This window comes from Macaca mulatta, chromosome 1 (assembly GCF_049350105.2).
Source record: "Macaca mulatta isolate MMU2019108-1 chromosome 1, T2T-MMU8v2.0, whole genome shotgun sequence".
Lineage (NCBI taxonomy): Eukaryota > Metazoa > Chordata > Mammalia > Primates > Cercopithecidae > Macaca > Macaca mulatta.
The window spans coordinates 200,899,805-200,907,533 of NC_133406.1; the positions used below are offsets into that span (position 1 = coordinate 200,899,805).

At 45.5% G+C, this 7,729-nt stretch overlaps 1 pseudogene; it reads right to left on the bottom strand.

The window, feature by feature from the left end:
* Positions 1–1,907: 1,907 nt before the first annotated feature.
* Positions 1,908–2,442, bottom strand: LOC716456 (thioredoxin-like; annotated as a pseudogene).
* Between the last annotated feature and the right edge of the window lie 5,287 nt (positions 2,443–7,729).

Below are 7,729 nucleotides of genomic sequence, written 5' to 3' on the forward strand. Positions count from 1 at the left end.
GATGCCTACCACCATGCCCAGCTAATTTTTGTGTTTTTAGTAGAGATGGGGTTTCACTATATTGGCCAGGCTGGCCTCGAACTCCTGACCTCAGGTAATCTGCCCACATCGGCCTCCCAGAGTGCTGGAATTACAGGTGTTAGCCCCCCCACGCCCAGCCCTAAAAAGCTGTTATCTTGACACTGGGAGGCTGAGGCTGGAGGATCACTTGGGGCCAGGCATTTGAGACCAGCCTGGGCAACACAGTGAGACTCTGTCTCTTAAAAAAAAAAAAAAAAAAAAGGCCGGGCGTGGTGACTCATGCCTGTAATCCCAGCGCTTTGGGAGGACCAGGTGGGTGGATCACCAGGTCAGGAGTTCAAGACCAGCCTGGCCAACATGGTGAAACCCCGTCTCTACTAAAAATACAAAAATTAACCAGGTGTGGTGGCGCAGCCCTGTAATCCTAGCTACTCAGGAGGCTGAGGCAGGAGAATTGCTTGAACCCGTGAGGAAGCAGTTGCAGTGAGCCGAGATCATGCCACTGCACTCCAGCCTGGGCAACAAAAGAAGACTCTGTCTCAAAGGAAAAAAAAAAAAAGGATATACAGATGATTAAGGCCCAGGATGCCAAGCTAAGAGAAAGAGAAGGGGCCTGGGAAGTAAAGGAGAGAGCTTGAAAGAGCAATGAGATTAGAACTGGAAAGGATGTCTGATGCTTCTTTCCCTTTTGCACCTCCCCCACCCTGATTTTGCAGCCTTCAGGGATCCTCTGTTGGGTTGCAGGCTGTCTTAGAGGGCTGCACAGGCTAGAAGTAAGCCCCCTTTAAGAATATTCTGGGGTGCTCTGGAGCAAACCCTACAACTTAACTTTAGGTATAACACAAACCCTGTAACAAAGTGAGCTCTACCCTCTTCTTCTTCGCACTTGCTTTGAGCAATTCTGATGCTCCCCAAAATTCAAATTCAAATTGGCCAATAGCCAATGGAAATAGTAATGTAAATAGCAATTCACTGACTCAATGTAAGATATTGTGATTACTCATAGGCACTGTACTAGGGGATGGCAATATTGTCATCCCCTCCCCACCACCAAAATTCATGTCCTTGCAGAACTGTGAAGGTGACCTTATTCAGAAATAGGGTCTTTGCAGATGTAATCAGGTTAGATGAGGTCATACTAGATTAGGATATGCCCAAATTCAGTCAGTGATGTCCCAAGAAGAGGGAAATTTGAACACAGACACACATAGAGGGAAAACGTCCATGGTAAGACAGAGGTAGAGATTGGGGTTATGCTGCCACAAACCAGAGAACAACGAAAGTTTGCTGGCAACCACCAGAAGCTACAGGAAGAAGGGAGGGATTCTTCCCTAGAGGGAAGCACGGGGGCATGGCCCTGTGGACACCTTGATTTCAGACTTCTAGACTCCAGAACCACAAGAAAATTAATTTCCCTTGGTGTTTTTTTTTTTTTTCTGGTTTGTTTTTGTTTTTGCTTTTTTGAGATTAAAAGAAACAAAAAACAAAACGAAAAAACCCAGCCTGTTGCCCAGGCTGGAGTACAGTGGTACAGTCTCTGCTCACTGCAACCTCTGCCTCCCGGGTTCAAGCGATTCTCGTGCCTCATCCCTGCCCCTGACTGAGTAGATGGGGTTATAGGAGTGCACCATCATGCCCGGCTAATTTTTGTATTTTTAGTAGAGATGGGGTTATAGGAGTGCACCATCATGACCGGCTAATTTTTGTATTTTTAGTAGAGATCGGGTTTCACTATGTTGGCCAGGCTGGTACCGAATTCCTGGCCTCCCACTTTGGCTTCTCAAAGTACTGGAAATACAGGGGTGAGCCACCATGCCCTGCCAATTTCCCTTTTTTTTTTTTTTTTTAAAGTGTTAGAATTAATGTTTTATTGTCACGCAGATGGCAACTGGGTTTATGTCTTCATATTTTATATTTTTGTAAATTAAAAAAATTACAAGTTTTAAATAGCCAATGGCTGGTTATGTTTTCAGAAAACATGATTAGACTAATTCATTAATGGTGGCTTCAAGCTTTTCCTTATTGGCTCCAGAAAATTCACCCACCTTTTGTCCCTTCTTAAAAAACTGGAATGTTGGCATGCATTTGACTTCACACTCTGAAGCAACATCCTGACAGTCATCCACATCTACTTCAAGGAATACCACGTTGGAATACTTTTCAGAGAGGGAATGAAAGAAAGGCTTGATCATTTTGCAAGGCCCACACCACGTGGCTGAGAAGTCAACTACTACAAGTTTATCACCTGCGGTGTTCAAGGCTTCCTGAAAAGCAGCCTTGCTCTCGATCTGCTTCACCATCTTTGCTGCTGGGGTCTGAGGAGCGGCTGTAAGGACCGATGGAAATGGATCCAAAGCACCAGACCGAGCTTGAGTGGCCGCTTGCTCTCCCTTTATAAACGGGCACGCCCGGCGTGCGTGTGGCGGGGGCGCGCGCGCCCAATTTCCCTTGTTTTAAGCCACCCAGTTTGTAGTAATTTATGACAGGCCTAGGAATCTAATATAGGAACCACATTCATCATAAAATATCTCCCACAGGAAATATTTTTTTGGGGGGTAGATAATTAGCATGAAGATTGGGCTGCAAAAAAACAAAACAAAACAAAACAAAACCATCTTAGGTTGTATCAAAAAGCTAATGTTGGCCAGGTGCCGTGACTCACGCCTGTAATCCTAGCTCTTTGTGAGTCTGAGGTGGGCAGATTAGTTGAGGCCAGGAGTTCGAGACCAGCCTGGCCAACATGGCAAAACCTCATCTCTATTATAAACTTTTATAAATAAATTTTTAAAAAACTAGTGTTTGTCTTTGACCCAACTTTCTTCCTTACCTTGGAGATAGATGCTTCAGGCCTCCCACAGCATGTTCCTTTTTCTGTCCTAAATGTCAGCACATCCTCTAAAATTCCATCTGGAACCTTTTGGATGATCTGCTTTAAATGGCCCTTTTACTCTAATGGCTTTATCTTTTGCCTTCTCCCTGTATATTTCTTTCTTTCTTGAAAGATTTTGAATGAGTTATTTAAAGTATACAGAGGATAGGAAATACTACTGAATAAACACTCATGGGTCATCACTGAGATTTTCCTCCCTATCTTTCTGCACCCCCCCACGTTCTCCTTTTCTGCCATCTTTCTGTGCCCATCCCACCCTATGCATTGCTCTCAATCTCCTAAAGAAGGTGAGGTAGGTGCAGAAATCCTAACTCTATGTCTGCCCTTGGGGTATAACTCACACATAGTGGGCGTGAGAATTAAATGACTGACTGTGGGCTTTCTGTAGGGCAGGCAAGGAATTACTACTCTCCAAGTAATTAGAGTATCCCTGGTACCTCATTTCTGCATTTTAGATATGCTCTTCCAGACTGAACTTATCCTGGCATGTTTGCCTTTATTTTATTTTATTTATTTTTTTTTATTTTTATTTTTTTTGAGACAGAGTCTCCCTCAGTGGCCCAGGCTGGAGTGCAGTGGCTGGATCTCAGCTCACTGCAAGTTCCGCCTCCTGGGTTCACGCCATTCTCCTGCCTCAGCCTCCCAAGTAGCTGGGACTACAGGCGCCCGCCACCTCACCCGGCTAGTTTTTTCTATTTTTTAGTAGAGACGGGGTTTCACCGTGTTAGCCAGGATGGTCTCGATCTCCTGACCTCGTGATCCACCCGTCTCGGCCTCCCAAAGTGCTGGGATTACAGGCTTGAGCCACCGCGCCTGGCATGTTTGCCTTTAAAACCAGATTTCTTTGTCCATAATAATCTGTAATGCGTGGAGCATGTTGGAGATGGGATTCTGCATCCATCACCTCTAGACATATACATACATTTTAAGTGAGAGACTCTTTCTTTTTGAGCCTCCCTTCCAGAACACAGTGAGCTACTTCCCCTCTGGCCTCACAGAAAGGGGAGGGGAGTCAGAGCCAATACCTAGGCATGAGTACAACTAGCTTCCCTGACTCCCTATTGCCTTCTTTTGTCTCTTTTTCACTCTGCAAAGCTTCCCATTAGAGGGTTTTATGTAGTTTTTAAAAGAAATACTTATTATCTCTTGGTCATAGACTTCAATTTCCCAATTTTCCCTTGAACTTAATGTCTCCAATTAGGATTTCAAGTTACAGAATATCTTTCAGGACCTATTTTTAGTATAATTTAGAGTTCAGAAGATCACTAGGGAGACAAACAAAGCTACAAATAAAATAGCCTAAGGTATTTTTAAAAATATGTTCTCATTCTCTTTTGGTAGGACTAATAGAATTACGATGAATGGAAATGGTACTTTTTTTTTTTTTCACTTCTCCTCATTTGTTTTGGACCACAGGCTCCATTCTGATTTAGGAGTCTTTCCTGCTCAGCATTTCAGTGATAATTCTCCCCATGGTCTATAGGATCCCTGTTCTCCTTGTTTCTATAGCAACAGTCCTGTGTTGCTTGGCTAGAAGCAATTTTCTGCTGCTATGGTGAAGCTCCATTTTTCCATTCCTTTCTCCCTAGTTGCCTTGGTAACGAGTCTCTTCATCTTCTGGTCTCTTGGTGGTAAATTCCACCCCCATCTTTTTTTCTCTTTCTAGTAATAGTCACCTGGTCATGACTTGGACAGTGCTATCCCATCTGTGAGTGAGCATACTCTGTCATGGTCAGATTGTCATCATGAAATCAGCCTCCCTTTTCCTTTAATTGCATCATTTCTCTGGCCTGCCATCTTTCTGGTGGTTGTCATGGTAACTGTACCCTCTGAAAGTCTCTAGGCAAAGGTTCTACAGTTAACAACCATCATGTGAGAGTGTCTGCCAATATGTGGCCATGCATCTCCATTTTAAACCCAGCCCCAGGCGGGTACCACACATTGGAGAGAACAGGACTTTTGATCAAAGCAGGCTGGATTGAGAAAAGGAGGGACAGGGGACCCATAACTGGAAACTGGTATTCTCCAAACGATATATGTGGCAACAAGGTTTAGGCTGGGTCTGCGAGAGTGGTCATTATGCCAATGGGGATTCAAGTGATTGAGAAATGTATTAGCAGTCATTCCAGCAGGCCTGTCAAGGGCTTGAAACTTGCAGGGGTCATTCCTTTGGCCCAGGGGATCCTGGTGATATGACCTGAGAGTTAGAGCCAATCTCAGTGAAAAAGCAATTCGAACTCTTAAATTGGCTAACAAGGGGTTAGTAGAATAGGTATTTAGGCACCTTTACACATTACTGAACATTTCTATGCCCGTAGGCTGCTTCTTTTACCTCTTTAGAGAGGCCGATGGGGTGTTACTATTTTAATAATACAAAGTGTTCAACAAATGGTGGGTGATATGTGCCAGGGCATTGTAGCAGGCACTTTTCAGACATTACTTCATTTTCTCCTCATGGCAATCTTGAGAGGAATTTAAAGATAAGAACACTGAGGTTAAGAGGTAAAGTTAGACCAGAAGTGCTGGTTCACTCCTATAATCCCAGCAGTTTAGGAGGCCCAGGCAGGAGGATCACTTGAGGGAGGCGGTCACCAGCCTGGGCAACTTGCAAGACCTCATCTGTCAAAAAGAAAAAAAAAAATAGTGGGCGTGCAGTACCAACTGGGGTGGGGTGATGGGGTGCTGAGGTGGGAGGATTGTTTGAGCTCAGGAGGTCAAGACTGCAGTGAGCTGTAATTGATTGCACCACTGCACTGAAGCCTGGGCAACAGAGCAAGATCCTGTCTCAAAAAAAAAAAGAGGTGAAGTTAATGAAGTTCACAGAGCTGATAAATGGCAGAGCTGGGATTTGAACCCAGCTCTATATGACCCCAAAGGCCTTTCTTAAACTGGTGTGGTCTCTGGAATTCTACTCCTGTCTGGTCCTAATTTTTTCCACCTCCATTTTAACCTCAGGGTTGCTACGACTTTAATCCTTCCTTTTTTTTTGAGACTGAGTCTTGCTCTGTCGCCCAGGCTGGAGTGCAGTGGCTAATCTTGACTTACTGCGACCTCCTTCCTGTTTCAAGCGGTTCTCCTACCTCCCCCATAGCTGGGATTACAGGCACATACCACCATGCCCTGCTAATTTTTGTATTTTTAGTAGAGATGGAGGTTTCACCATGTTGGCCAGGTTGGTCTTGAACTCCTGACCTTGTGATCAGCACAACTTGGCCTTCCAAAGTGCTGGGATTGCAGGGGTGATCCACCGTGCCTGGCTATTTATTTATTTATTTGAGAAGGAGTTTAGCTCTTGTTGCCCAGGCTGGAGTGCAATGATGAGATCTTGGCTCACTGTACCTTACGCCTCCCAGTTCAAGCAATTCTCTGGTCTCAGCCTCCCAAGTAGCTGGGATTACAGGTGTGCACCACCATGCCTGGCTAATTTTGTATTTTTAGTAGAGACAGGGTTTCACCAGGTTGTTCAGGCTGGTCTCAAACTCCTGACCTCAGGTCATCCACCTGTGTCAGCCTCCCAAAGTGCTCGGATTACAGGCTGAGCCACGGTTCCCAGTCAACTTTAATCCTTTCTACCAGACTTCCTTTTCCCTTTCCTATTTTGCAGATTGTAGTTTACTTGCTTGTTTTTCTCTGTTCTCACCCCATCTGTTGCATTCTTTGGCCAAGGAGATGAAAAGGTTTGCTTTCTGTTTTTTTTTTTGTTTTGTTTCTTTGTTTTTTGGGACGGAATTCTGCTCTTGTTGCCCAGGTTGGAGTGCAATGGTGCGATCTCGGCTCACTGCAACCTCCACTTCCCAGGTTCTCGTGCCTCAACCTCCCAAGTAGCTGGGATTAAAGGCATGCGCCACCACACCCGGCTAATTTTTTTATTTTTAGTAGAGACAGGGTTTCACCATGTTGGTCAGGCTGGTCTTGAACATCTAACCTCAGCCTCGGCCTCCCAATATGCTGGGATTACAAGCATGAGCCACTGTGCCGGGCCAAAGGTTTGCTTTGTGATTGAGTGTGAGGTTGTATTACGGGATGAAAATATTAGAGCGGCTGCCCTGGCCTGAGAACTGGGCAGACCTCATTCTGGAGAATGCCACCTCTGACCGGCAAGTCATTCTCCTCTTCATTTAACAAGTATTGGATGTCTCTTCGGTACCAGGTACTGTGCTAGGCACTGGAGATACAGCAATGATCTAGGCAGAATTTATCCCAATAAGTTAGACAAAAAAACAAGAGACCTATTTATAATTTTATATTGTAATAAGCACTATGATAAAAAATAACTTGAGGGCTGTGAAAGAATAATAGGGACGGATCTATTTAGATAGGGTTGCCATCTACTATTCAAGATGGCAGGTGGCCCGGCGCGGTGGTGCACGCCTGTAATCCCAGCACTCTGGGAGGCCGAGGCAGGTGGACTGCCTGAGCTCAGGAGTTCGAGACCACCCTGGGCAACATGGTGAAACCTCGTCTCTACTAAAATACAAAAAATTAGCCGGGCATGGTGGCGGGCGCCTGTAGTCCCAGCTACTCGGGAGGCTGAGGCAAGAGAATCGCTTGAACCCAGAAGGCGGAGGTTGCAGTGAGCCGAGATCGCGCCACTGCACTCCAGCCTGGGCGAGAGAGGGAGACCCTGTCTCCAAAAAAGAACAAACAACAACAACAAAAAAGACGGCAGGTAGTTGAGGTTCTGACACCAGCTAGTTGACTGCAGTCATGTCGCCTGGGTCCTGCAGCTCCCTCCTCCCTAAGCAACCTAGCTACAAAGCCTGAGATCCGCGCAGGCGCACAGACGGTTGCTATGGGGACAGCTGCTCCGGCGCAAGC